A 13,299-nucleotide genomic window follows, 5' to 3' on the forward strand; every position below is an offset into this window, starting at 1 on the left:
TCGCCGCAACTAGAGAGAGCCAGCGCGCAGCAACAAAGGACCCAACTCAGCCAAAAATAAATGAATAAATAGATAAATAAATAAAATTAAAAAAAAAAAAAAAAAGAAATAGGAGGCTCAGCTGGAGTTGATAAAATCAGCATTTCCTACCTCAAATGTGAAGTGCTGTTGAAGCATCCAGGTGGAAATGTCCAGCTGATGATGAGAAAAGAAGGAGAGAAGCACGAAGGCCAGGTAGGGAGTTGGGATTCAGGGCCCGGGACACTGGGGTGACAGAAAGGAGCCTAACAGAGTCAGTGCCTATTTAAACCCACTTCTGAATTTCCATTTTTCATTAATTCTATGCCTCACAAGTTTTCACCTTTTAATGTTTCTGATCATGACTGACAGTCATTTTTTTCTTAATGGTACATAATAGAATGGTGCATCTCCGCATTGCAGGCATCTTAGATATACTTACTTAATTAATTAATCCGGAGGCTCAGTGATGTCACCATGGGAACTGCCCTGTGGGGACATGGACGCCCCTCCCCCTCTGCTCATGCTCACAAGGACCCTGAGCCGGTGAACCTCCCACTGCCGCCCTGACCCTGCCATGGGCTCCAGGCTCCTCTGCTGGGCGACCTTCTGTCTCCTGGGGACAGGTGAGTCCTCAGCAAACCAAGCAGTTCTGTGTGTGTGTGTGTGTGTGTGTGTGTGATGATTACATTTATCTTCTTCCTTACTGTCCCCACAGGTCACACAGGAGCTGGAGTGTCCCAGTCCCCCAGGCACAGGGTCACAGGGAGGGGCCAGGCTGTAGTTGTCAGGTGTGACCCAATTTCTGGTCACCAAGTCTTTTACTGGTACTGACAGATGCTGGGGCAGGGCCCGGAGTTTCTGACTTATTTTCAGAGAAAAGATGCACCAGACGCATCGGGGATGCCTAGTGATTGGTTCACCGCTGAGAGGCCTGAGGGCTCGTACTCGCATCTGAAGATCCAGGGGGCAGAGCCTGGGGACACGGCCGTGTATCTCTGTGCCAGCAGCTTAGCCATGGCGTGGCACGGTCACCTCCTTCCTGTTTACAAACACCCATGTTTGTAAAGTTCCCAGAAATCCCCATATAAAGGACTTACCCCACTCTTCCCTCAGCAGGGGGAATAAGTGGATTTGGGGCTTCAGCTGTTCTGATAGTAGGAAGTCGGAAAATAACCTTTGAAAGATTAGAGCATCTGGGTTTCTGAGATTCCTTCATACAGTTCAAGATTCTATAATTGGGATGGAATATCAGACCATAGTCTCAGGTAGAGTGAAGTATCCTCTTGTAAGACTATTTAGTTTCAGCACATTTATAATAAACTCCTCATACTGAATGTCACCAACTCAGACCACACAATGCCCAGATGTGGGCCAGCCAATGCAGAACACTGTTAAGGTCATCTGTAGCTACCAACCTTAAAAATAAATAAATTAGAATCCTTAGCAACAGCTGCCACTGAAATAAATTATCCACAGGGAACTGTCATCCACAATAATGCACGCTAATGTACGTCCATATATTGCTTTTTTATTTCTTGACAATCCTGCTGTCATTTTGTGTCTAATTTTCTTCTCTATTTTTTAAATAGAAACTCAGTTTGGCTTTCATAAAAGGTAACCCCACTAGAGAAGGTGTTAAAGGGGAGTAATTCAAAGAAGACTGCAATAAGAGTTATATCATGCATTCAGGATTCTTTGAGGTTTCCAATTTACACTCCTGTCAAGGTATATGAGCCTTTCAACTGGCACACACGCACATGAACACACACACATGCACACACACACTCTTTGGGTTACTTTTTCACTCTCTTAGTTGTGTCCTTTGATAAGGAGAACTTCTTAATCCAAAAATCAGTCCATTTTCCCCCCTCTTTGGTTTGTATTTTGGTGTCTAGTTTAGGAAATCTTTGCCTATTTCAAAATGATCATGTTTTCTTATATTTCCTTCTAAATTCTTTATATTTTAAACTTTTACATTAAGATCTGTAATTCAACTGGAGTTCTTTGTATATGAAATGAGGAAGAGGTCAGGTTATGGTTTTCCTTATAGTTATCCAATTGACCCAATATTATTTGTTGAAGAGTAATACTTTCCTCACCGCTTTGTGATCTCACTTTTGTCATGTATCAGTCATTGTGTATGTGTTAGTCTGTTTTGCCAGTTCTTACACAAATAGCACACTGCTTTATTTACTATAGCTTTACAATTTATCATATCAAATACTATAAAGGGAAAACCATATGATCATCTCTATAGATGCTCAAAAAAATTTTGATAAAGTCCAACATCCATTCCTGATAAAAAAAAAATTAGCAAATTAGGAATAACTGGAAACTTCCTAATAAAAAGCATTTATGGAAAACCTATGGTTAATAGAACATTTTCACTGATAGACCATGATAAGTTAAAGATGCACATTGTAATCCCTAGGTCAAACACTAAAAGTAGCATAAAGAGGGGAAAAATAATCTTTTCAACAAATGGTGCTGGAAAAAAATATATATCCATGTGGAAAAATAATGCATCTCAATTTTTATCTCAGTCCATGAACCAGGAGTTGGCAAACTAAGGCCCAGAGGCCAAATATGGCCTCTGCCTGTTTGTATATGGCCGAGAAGCTAACAATGGTTTTTACATTTTTAAATGGTTAAAAAATAAAAAGAATAACATTTTGTGCCAGGTGATAATTATACAAAATTCAGATTTCAGTATCCGTAAGTAAAGTTTTGTTGGAATAAAACTAAGCTCAATCATCTCCGTATTGCCTCTGGCTGCTTTTGCACTGCAATGGCAGAGTTGAGTGGTTCTGGCAGAAACTGCATGGCGTGCACAAAACCAAACATATTTACTATCTGACTCTTTACAGAGAAGGCTTGCTGCGCCTTGCCAAAAACAAAAATTAATATGAGTTGCAGCAACATTTCCAATGATCTATAAAGCTTCTGAAGTATAAAGTCTAAAAGAAAACACAGCAGATTCTCTTCATGACCTTGTAGTAGGCAAAGATTTCTAGGAGGATGAAAAATGTTCTAATTTTAAAAAGAATTAAATTATTCTTTATCAAAATTTTAAAAATTGTGTTTGTCAAAAGATACTAAAACCCAATACAATGACCCAATGCAGCCAAAAATAAATAAATAAAATAAATAAATAAATAAAAAATTTGAACAGGATATTCAGATAAGAGAAAATATGTAAGGAGGCAGTTTCCTCTTCAAGGACTTGATGGGCTTCTTTCCCTGGCTGCTTGGAAGATGTTTTGGCTGATAGAACTCCACTGTCAGTCTCTCCAGGAATTATCTTTGGTTAAAGAGAAAGCTTTGCCCGACGTCCCACCCCTTCCCAGGGCAACTGGCAACTGGCCCGTATCCTCTTTCCTAGAACCCTAATTGATAAGGTTTAGAATTTTTATTCCCTCTTGGAAAAATCTTTACTTCAGGCCTCCCTCACTACCACGTGCTAAGGGTGAGCCCGAGACAGATAAAGAGCAAATCAGCAAGACCTGTGCCCTGTATGCCCTGGTGGATCCGGATTTCGATCGTAATTTAGGCAGTACTCGGCCTGCCTGGGCTCTAGCAACTGCGCTACCGCACAACTGGCCACTTGAGGGCACTGTGGATCCACTGAGCGAGCCTCTGTCAGCAGCGTCCGGGAGGCGGAGGGAGAGGGGGAGGGAGAGGAGGAGGGGGCGGGGTTAAGGGCGAGAGAGTCCTGGCTTGGTCCCTGCGTCGGGGAGATTATTTGATGAATCAGAGTCAGTGTTGGCATTTGAAGAGCTCATCACCGTCTTCTCGCATTAACAAACATGCAGGTGTGTTTGTCCCAGCGGGGAACCGTGAACGTCGCCTGGCAGGGAGTAAAGGCGTCTCTGGGAGGCTACATTTAGTGAAGAGTGTGATGGGGCTTCAGTGGGGCAGCCTGGGTAATCCAAGGCAGGTGTAGAGAAAGGAGCTCCTGCCCTGGGGCAATAGAGAAGCAGTGAGGGTTGATCACCTGGCCCAGCCCTGCGCAGCCTAGCTCAGCACAGCCAGCCCCACCTGCTGCATGGGTGACTAGACAGGGTGGGAAGGCCTGGATCGGCTGAGCCTGTCTGGGGATGCAGGGCGCCTGCGGGAGCCCACAAGGACAGGGACATCAGAACAGTGACATCACAGGTAAGCCCTCCAGAGAAAAGGGAGGATCAAACATCTGCTCTCTCACCCTGGAAACCAGAGCCCTGAGTAGGGAGAAGACCAGTTTCATACTGCCTGAGTCGCCTGGGGCACTCGGCTTCTTGGCTGTGTGGCCCATTGTCTCCTGGGGCAGATGAGTCCTGAGCTCGGGTGGGACAGCCCTGGACCCCAAAGCTTTGACTGTTGCTAGTATCAGACCCCTTCCTGTGCTAGGTATCCAGCTTCTTTCTCCTTCCTCCACGGGCTCAGTGGATGCTGGAATCATCCAGTCACAAGGTACCTAATCAGAGGCAGTGGCGGGAGACCGTTCTGAACTGCTCTCCGATCTCTGGACACAGCAGTGTACACTGGTAGTAGCGGGCTCTGGGACAGGGCCCCCCGCCCTCCTTAGTATTATGAAAAGTCACAGAGAGACAAAGGAAACATCCCTGATCACGTCTCAGCTCAGCAATTCAGTGACCACACCTCTGAGCTGAACGTGAGCTCCTCGGAGCTGGGGGACTCAGCCTCGCACCTCTGTGTCTGCAGCTTAGCATAGCCCTGCAGAGTTCCTGGCTTTCTGTACACCACCCTTCCTGGCCCAGCTTCACATACAATGCGGAGAGGGAGGGGGGCCTTAGCTAAGTTCCAGGGATGTTTCTAGTTCTTTTCTAACACGCTCTCCGCCCTGCTGAGCTCAAGCCAGAGCACTCCTGACTGTTCAGGGCCCAGGTTCCCTGAATATTCTCACAGGTCCTAGCAAAGAACAGGAGCTCCTCCTCTGTGCCAGAGCGGAGGTATTCACTCTGTGTTTTAATGTAAGATAGGCACGGGTATGTCCACTCTGTAGATAGGAAAGTTCTCAGTACACCGTATAATAGACAGCAAGCTGGCGGTCATGGACTTTCCAAATATTTTCTATCTAAAGTATCAGAGGCAGGACCCAACCTACATCTTGATGCTTCCAAAATCAGTATTCTCCTAAAATTCCATGGGGTTTCCCGGGCCTTGGTCAATAAGATGTAGCAGAGCACTGTCTCCTCCATCTCAAGACTGGCTGAGCTGTAGTGGAAGGTCACACAGCATGGTGTGTTGTTACTATAAGCTTACAGCCCGCCAGCTTCTAGGACCTATGACTTCAAGCCAGGGAATGTGTTTGTCCTGTCATAGTTCGATATGGGGTGGGACCATGATATCCCATTGTGGGTTTGGAGGAGGGCGGGTCCCCGAAGTCTGCAGCTTTCTCTCAGTCTGACCACTTTCAATCAAAAAATGTGAAATTACTACTTCTGCCCAGGTCAGTAACTGCAGAAAACAGCTGAGGGTCACAGCTATTAAATGCACGGTGTAGCCATTCACAGACGGTGGGCACAAGTTTACTAGTGAACGCAGACTGCTTTCATTCTACCCTTTTTAGGTGAAGTTATAGAAAATTCCTTTATTTGTCGTTCATTTTCTCTGTGCCATATACTTAAGTACGTTATTTCGATTAGTTTTCTTAAGAACCACGTGAGATAGAGCGCTGTATCCACGTTACAGGTGAAAAAACTGATTGCTGGAGAGTTTAGATAACTTGCTAAAGCAGGCACAGCTAACAAATCTTAGAACTGGGTCTCAAACCCACCCACGCTTTGGATCCCCTTCTGCGTTTTGGTAGAGGTGGACATCTTCAGAATCGGAACATTGACCCAAAAGTCCCTTTCAGAAACACTGACTCTGACACAAGTTATCATCACAACATCTTTCACCTGGGAGGCTAAAGAGAAAAGAGTTCTGACTTCAGAAACCTTGGTCTGTTTTGCCTTGGACTATTCCGACCTGCCTTGAGCTGGTGACTTGGAAAAGATCTGGCTGAGTTTTCCCATTTGTAAACTGAGACCAATGATACCTGTTTTGCGAGATTTTATGCAAGAAAATGAAACAAATTGCGTAATACAAAGTACAGGCTTAAGAAATCTTAGTTCCCTGTTAACTCTCTGACACAACTGTGGTCTAGCACAATTACTGACTGTGTTCAATTCTGGGATCAAAGGCAGGCACAGATTACTTTTGCCTGAGTCACCTGTGTTCCAGACGCAAAGTCATCTGAAATGCAAATACAGTTGTCTGATAATTTATTATGTGAAACTAACCACAAAGAGTTGCCTCTTAAGGGAAAATGAAAATGGGACTCAGATCAGCCCTTCCTGTTTGATATTAAGTCTGATATGCAAGAAGGTGTGGTGCTTCCAGAAAATTCCGGCTTCCAAGCCATTAGTAGTCACACGAAAGATCTGCTAGAGGAAGGGACACTTTCACTTGAAGAGCGGCCATCAAGGAGCCTCTAGGGCTTTCCATCACATCCTCAGCCCACCTCTGATTTCATCCTTGACTGCGGTTAAGGGTTATGTGCAAGCCTACGTCCATTTGCCCCATGCTGACAGCTCCCCTTCACATGCATGCTGGGGTTCCCTCTGCTTTCTGCCCCAGGGTCTTCTGTGATGTCATAGGAGCCCCCTTGGCCTGTACACAGGGCAGCCAGAGCTGAAGGGGTGCTAAAGCTCCTTGTGGGCCAGGAACCAGGGGACAAAAGCTCCAGAGTCAGCATTCAGAGATAGTTCAGAGAGGCATATCCTGGGCTTCTCAGAAGGTCCCAAAGGAATCCATCTCCGTTGCCCCAGCACAATTTCACTGTGGCGCCTTATCCTGGTTTTCTCCTTCCCCGCTTCATTCTCCCTGCTCTCTGACAGTGATGGAATGATGTCACATCAGAAGACCCTTCTCGGGCTTCCTTGATGACCCAGTGGTTAAGAATCCGCCTGCCAATGCAGGGGACACAGGTTTGAGCCCTGGTCCGGGAAAATCCCACGTGCTGCAGAACAACTAAGCCCACGAGCCACAACTACTGAGCCCGCGTGCCACAACTACTGAAGCCCACGTGCCTAGAGCCTGTGCTCTGCAACAAAAGAAGCCACCGCAACGAGAAGCCATGCACCACAACAAAGAGTAGCCCCCGCTCACCGCAACTAGAGAAAGCCCGCGCACAGCAACGAAGACCCAACGCAGCCAAAAATAAAATAAATAAATAAATAAATAAATAAAAAAGAAGACCCTTCTCTTTGGAAGAGACCACCATTTTTCTTTTCTTCATACTGCCATTCAGTCATTCAAAAAGTCTTACATAACATATATGAATGAACCTTTCTCAATTCAGTTTGGTTCATTTTGAATTCCCAACAGACTTACATGGTCTCTGCTCCCTTAAAGCTCTGAACCTATTGATATTTGCAACTGAATAGACTAGAGTTATGTTTACGAACGTAGAGTCGGCCTGGACTCGGATAATCTTTTTTTTCTTCAGTCATTCAACAAACACTTATTGAAGGCAGAGTAGATCCAGGTTCTGGTGTGGCCTAAACCTTATCAAATGTTAGGGTGTTCTTTGAAAAAGAGAATAGAAAAAAAATGTTAAAGTCTTGGAAAGTTTCTGTGCAACTGAGAAGGCCTGAAGTTATTTTATTCTTCACTGACTTCATGGCCAGTCTATTCTTCACTACTTACTGTGTGTAGATACTGTTCTAGACTGTTCCAGGTACCTAGAAACACCAGTGCAAAAACAAAGAAAACAAACAAAAAAAAACTAAAAGCCAAAAAACAGACAAAGCTTCTAGATGAGGTGTATGTTTTCAGCAACACCGAATTTGTGACTTGATAATTAATTAATTTAAAAATATAAAGGAAATATTCCTGGTAAATACTTATTTCCCTAAAAAAAATTAGAGTATCGTTGAGAATATTAATATTATAGGTAGATCATACCTTAGCATGAGAACAATCCTCAGCTTCCTAGGACTCCATGCACCCTACCCCAAAGAATGTGAGTCCTCGCTGAAAAACTCCCTTTTTTTGCACACACCCAGCCATAGTTAGTAGGCTGCTTTGCTGTGAGGCTCTTGGTCCCTGGGACAACGTGGGTCCTGGGCATAGATGGGAAAGGCCTTCCCCAAGTTTGCCAGACCCCAGTCACAAGCATTTCCATGCAGTGCTACGTCAGCCTCCTTCTTGTCTCTGATTTTGGATTCCATATCCTTTCTCACTATTGTGTGATTATAGGAATTACCCATCCAGATAACATGGAGATATATAATCACAGAAATAGGGGAGCCACATACACTCACATGACCTATGTTTGAAATGACAGTATGCCCTGATATTGTCTAGCTGTAAGTCTTGCACTACAGCAATTTATGATTCAATATAATAAAATATGATTCAATCAATATTCTCTCATTTGGTGTGTATGAGACCTTCCAAATGGAGACAGAACATTTCCCTGTGACCCTGGAGGCATCACGCACGTGTACCTCTGGATGGGTCTCTCATCCTCATTGCTAATGCGCCTGCTTTCTTTTTCACAGAAAGCACGGTCACGGGGGTAAGTGGTCTAGTCCTCCATGGCCTCCTCGGAAAAAAAGGGAGGACTCTTACCCCCAAGGATATAGAGACCTGAGCACGGATAGTGGGGCTCCCAATGTAAACAATTCTTCAAATTCCAATGACTTTGACCTTGAGACTGAAAACATTCTGGATATCAGGTAGTTCTTTTTAAATGAAAAGATCACTGTTGGCTGATAGTCAATTATCCAGAGTTTAGGCAAAGGGAAAAAAACTAGTAAAATTTTGAGCAGAGAAGTCACAAAAGTACCAGGACTGCCATGAGAATATTTCTTAGTCTACAGAAATATGAAAAATTTTAACAGTGTCCAAATAAGGAATTTTATTATGCAGAGAAGAAAAAATTTCCTTACTAAAAGGCAGGGAAAAAGCGTAGAGACATAAGATTTCTTTTTAAAGCAGACTTACTAATTCTTCCTGTTCTGAGCTGTTCAACTTTATATGTATTATTGACTTGTTCTTGTGGGAAGGGCTGTGGCAGCTGAGCTCTGCAGCTCAAGCATGTGTCAAGGACAGTGACATCACTGAGTTACTGAGAGCCCAAGTCTTTGTTTTGGCCGGGCCTCGAGGCTTGTGGGAGCTTAGTTCCCGGACCAGGGATCGAGCCCAGGCAACCACGGCAGTGAAAGTGCTGAGTCCTAACCACTGGACGGCCAAGGATTTCCCAAGAGCCCAAGTTCTGTTTCCCCAAAACAAAACTGGATGACATGAGCTTCTGTCCAGGACCAGAAAGGGTCACCAGGCTCTTCTTCTGCGTGACTCTTTATCTCCTGTGGGCAGGTGAGTACAGGTGGGCTCCCGTCCCTGGAATTCTCAAGACCTCAATACTAGCCTTCCTCTTGGGATGACATCAGCTCTGTCTATTACAGGACCTGTGGAGGCGAGGATCACCCAGGAACCAAGATACAAGATCACGGTGACAGGAGAGACAGTGACTCTGGAATGTCACCAGACTGATAACTATGACTATATGTACTGGTACCGACAAGACCTGGGACATGGGCTGAGGCTGATCCATTACTCCTATGGTGTTGGCATCATTGAGAAAGGAGAAATCCCTGACGGGTACAACGTCTCGAGATCAAAAACAGAGGATTTCCCCCTGACCCTGGAGTCTGTTATCCCCTCCCGGACATCTGTGTACTTCTGTGCCAGCAGTGACTCCACAGCACTGCACAGCTGCTTCCTCTCTGCACATAAAGCGTAGTTAGAAAGACTGAGGGTCGCCTGCACACGTGAGGTCTGGCCCAAACCCTCAGAAGCCCCTGTCTCCATCAAAGGCACAGAGTTCTTGCCAGCATGGGGGCTGGACGGCAGTGGGCAGTGTGACTCTCAGTGCTGAAGTCTGCCCCATGCCAGTCTTAGCCTGACTGCAGGTCAACTCAACACTATAGCTAGCTAGTTCTCTCTTCTGAGGTCCCCTCTGCTTGCAGAAAGGAAAACGCATCTTTAGTTGAGACACATGAAGATCACCTTGATAATCTCGAAGGCCCACATCCTTCTCTCCCCTGTGAGCTTTGTGACGTCTTCATCTACTGCCTACCCCATCCTCTACTATCCTTCACCTTACAAGTCAGAAACCTTCACTCACTGGGACTTCCCTGGTGGTCCAGAGGTTAAGAATCTGCCTTCTAATGCAAGGGACACGGGTTCAATCTCTGGTCGGAGAACTAAGATCCCACATGCCACGGAGCAACTAAGCCTGTGCGCCACAGCTAGAGAGCCCATGCGCCGTAACGAAAGATCCCACATGCTGCAACCAAGACACGACTCAGCCAGAAGTAAATAAATACATATTAAAGAAAAAAAGAAATTTTCACTCACATGGTCTCTGCTCCTGGCTGCCTTTCTTCTACTGGGCAATAGCCCTACAAGGTCCTATAATGTTTGCCTTCTGTCTGTCCCTCACCATCGTCTTGCACAAGTTTCCCCTGACTTTCCCTGCTCCAGCCACATGCATCCACATTTAGTTTTTTCCTCTTCTGTGCCATGTTCTTTGCCATCCTAAGGCTATTTCTATAGGCTATTTCTCTCTCACTAAATATATATCCCTCCCTCTTCTTTCTAACTCTCTACTTCATTCTTTACATGAAAATCTATTTCAGGTATACTTAATCTTAATTGTGAAGAGCAAAATTAAATTTTACTAGGAGAAATTAAGAAAAAAATATTCTGGGGCATTCATCTGAGGAAGGGTTTTTTTTTTTTTTTTAATGGAGACACAAAAGAACACAAACTACAAAGAAAATATTTATAATGTGAGTTGCATTCAATTAAACTCTTGTACATCAGAACACACTGTAAAAAATGAAAAGGTAAGCCACAGACTGAGAAAAGACATGAAGACTGCAGACAGATGATAAAGAATCAGTGTGACAGAGACCGTTCGTGCTCACCAAATTTCTGTGGCTCCGATGTGATTCCAACATCACTATAGTTGGAGGGTTGGGAACCTAAGACTAGGTCCTGAGCAATGGGATGTGCGTGAAAATTATGTAAGCCAGTTTCAAGCTGTGCCCTTTATAACGTTCTGTGGCACTGTGGTGGGGTCTCCAACTATCCTCCCATTTGGAGATTTGCTAAAAGGACTCACGGGATATGGCATAGAGTTGTAGTCATGGCTAAGATTTATTAGTGACCAAGGAGATATTCAGTGGCAGATCGTAAGGGGAAAAGACATGGAGTCTGGAAGAATCTATCCGTACACAGGCTTCCTTACGCTCTCTTCCTCCTGGGAGGGCTCACACAGAGCTCACACTTCCCCCAGCAAGAAAAATGCAGCAACGTGGGTATGATATTTCTGCCAAGGGAGCCCACCGAGGACTCAGTGCCCAAGGTTTTACTGGGAGCTGATCCCATAGGCACCCACTGCCTATCACGAATGGAAAATCTAGTCTCCCAGAAGGAAGTCCAGTGTTCAGCGTAAACTATGTCGTTCACACCAGTGGTCCAGGCACCGTGAAATACTCTTCTCAAGAAAACTTTCTATCAATATAGATAGCTGTTCACCAGCCAAGTTCCCAGATGCCAGCCAAAGGCCAGACTTGCAAGCAGGCTTTCCAGACACAGCAGTCTCAGATCTGCTGTATTAGCTTCTTTCTGCATGGGCAGGCTTCAACTCTCTTTTGCCATGCTTTGGGGAACTTGGAAGGTCCCCAGTAGAGGCTGGCTAATTAAACTGTGGAAGCAGCCTGGCTCCCCGGATCATAATTTGGTGGACAACCACAGAAAGAAGCTGTTCATGCCACACTAGACTTCATGGTCATGGGGAATAGAATGTTCTAGAGTTAAACCACTGGGATTTTAGGGTTTGCTTTATTTTCTGTAGCATAGCTGACCTTGTCTATTAGAGTTAGTATTGAAAATGAATAAATAATTCTTATTACTTAATAAGGAAAAGATGACCCAGTAAAAATGGCAGTACTTAATCTAGGTAATTCTAGGTAACATGAATTCTCACTAAACATGTGAATACATTCGCAACCTTACTTAGAATCAAACTATTGCAAACTGAAACAGTAAGTTACGACCTCAAACTTACCAGACTGGAAAATTTTCAAAAGAGTGATAGTCTGAAATTTGAGTAAAGGTACCGATTACTGGAAACTCTCTTACACTACAAAAGAAAATTACAGGGCTTCCCTGGTGGCACAGTGGTTAAGAATCCGCCTGCCAATGCAGGGGACACAGGTTCGAGCCCTGGTCTGGGAATATCCCACATGCCGCGGAACAACTAAGCCCGTGCGCTACAACTACTGAGCCTGCACTCTAGACCCTGCGAGCCATAACTACTGAGCCCGTGTGCATTAACTACTGAAACCTACGTGCCTAGAGCCCATGTTCCGCAGCAAGAGAAGCCACCGCAATGAGAAGCCCGCGCACCGCAACGAAGAGTAGCCCCCGCTCGCCGCAACCAGAGAAAAGCCTGCGTGCAGCGACGAAGACCCAACACAGCCAAAAATAAAATAAATAAAAGAAAATTACAGCTATATCAGAGAACATTTTGTGGGATATACTCTGACAACAGCACTTCTGGATAAATTACCAAAATACTCAAATTACTTAGGTTCCTTTCACTGTCTTTATATAACAGCCGCACAGGACCATTTTCTCTGTGTCAAGAGAGGCTGAGTGTTCTAAAGGATAGCCAAACACTCACAAACTTTGGGAAGTTGACTGAGTGTAAATGGAGGAAAAGTAGTATTTATCCCAAGTTGTAGTTGGACAGTATGTATTAGCATAATGAGGAAACAGGAGGAACAGAAGGAGCCGGGAGGACCTACCTTCACAAACACTGCCTGGTGTCAGCCCCAGTTCTAGTGCAAATAGTGTACAAGTTGCACCAGGCTCCCTGGGCCATTGGATGAAGGGCCTCAGTGACCCCGAACCACTGGCCATCGGGAGGCATTGGTTTTGGATGGAGAAGCAGATCGGGGTTTTTTTGTATTTAATTAATTAACTAATTAATTAAATTATTTATGTATGTATTTATTTATTGAAGCATAGTTGATTTACAATGTTGTATTAGTTTCTGGTGTACAGCAAAGTGATTCAGTTATATATGTATGTTCTTTTTCATGTTGTTTTCCATTATGGTTTATTACAAGATATTGAATATAGTTTCCTGTGCTATACAGTAGGACCGTGTTGTTTATCCTTTCTATATACAATAGTTTGAGTCTGCTATATATA

At 44.5% G+C, this 13,299-nt stretch overlaps 1 gene segment (V, D, J or C); it reads left to right on the top strand.

Moving 5' to 3' along the window:
• Positions 1–3,717: 3,717 nt before the first annotated feature.
• On the top strand, positions 3,718–13,284 carry LOC309665956 (T cell receptor beta variable 10-3-like). The segment is given in 2 exons: positions 3,718–4,176; positions 9,477–13,284.
• Positions 13,285–13,299: the final 15 nt, after the last annotated feature.

Source organism: Balaenoptera physalus (genome assembly GCF_965194825.1).
Source record: "Balaenoptera physalus genome assembly, chromosome: 8".
NCBI classification, from domain to species: Eukaryota; Metazoa; Chordata; class Mammalia; order Artiodactyla; family Balaenopteridae; genus Balaenoptera; species Balaenoptera physalus.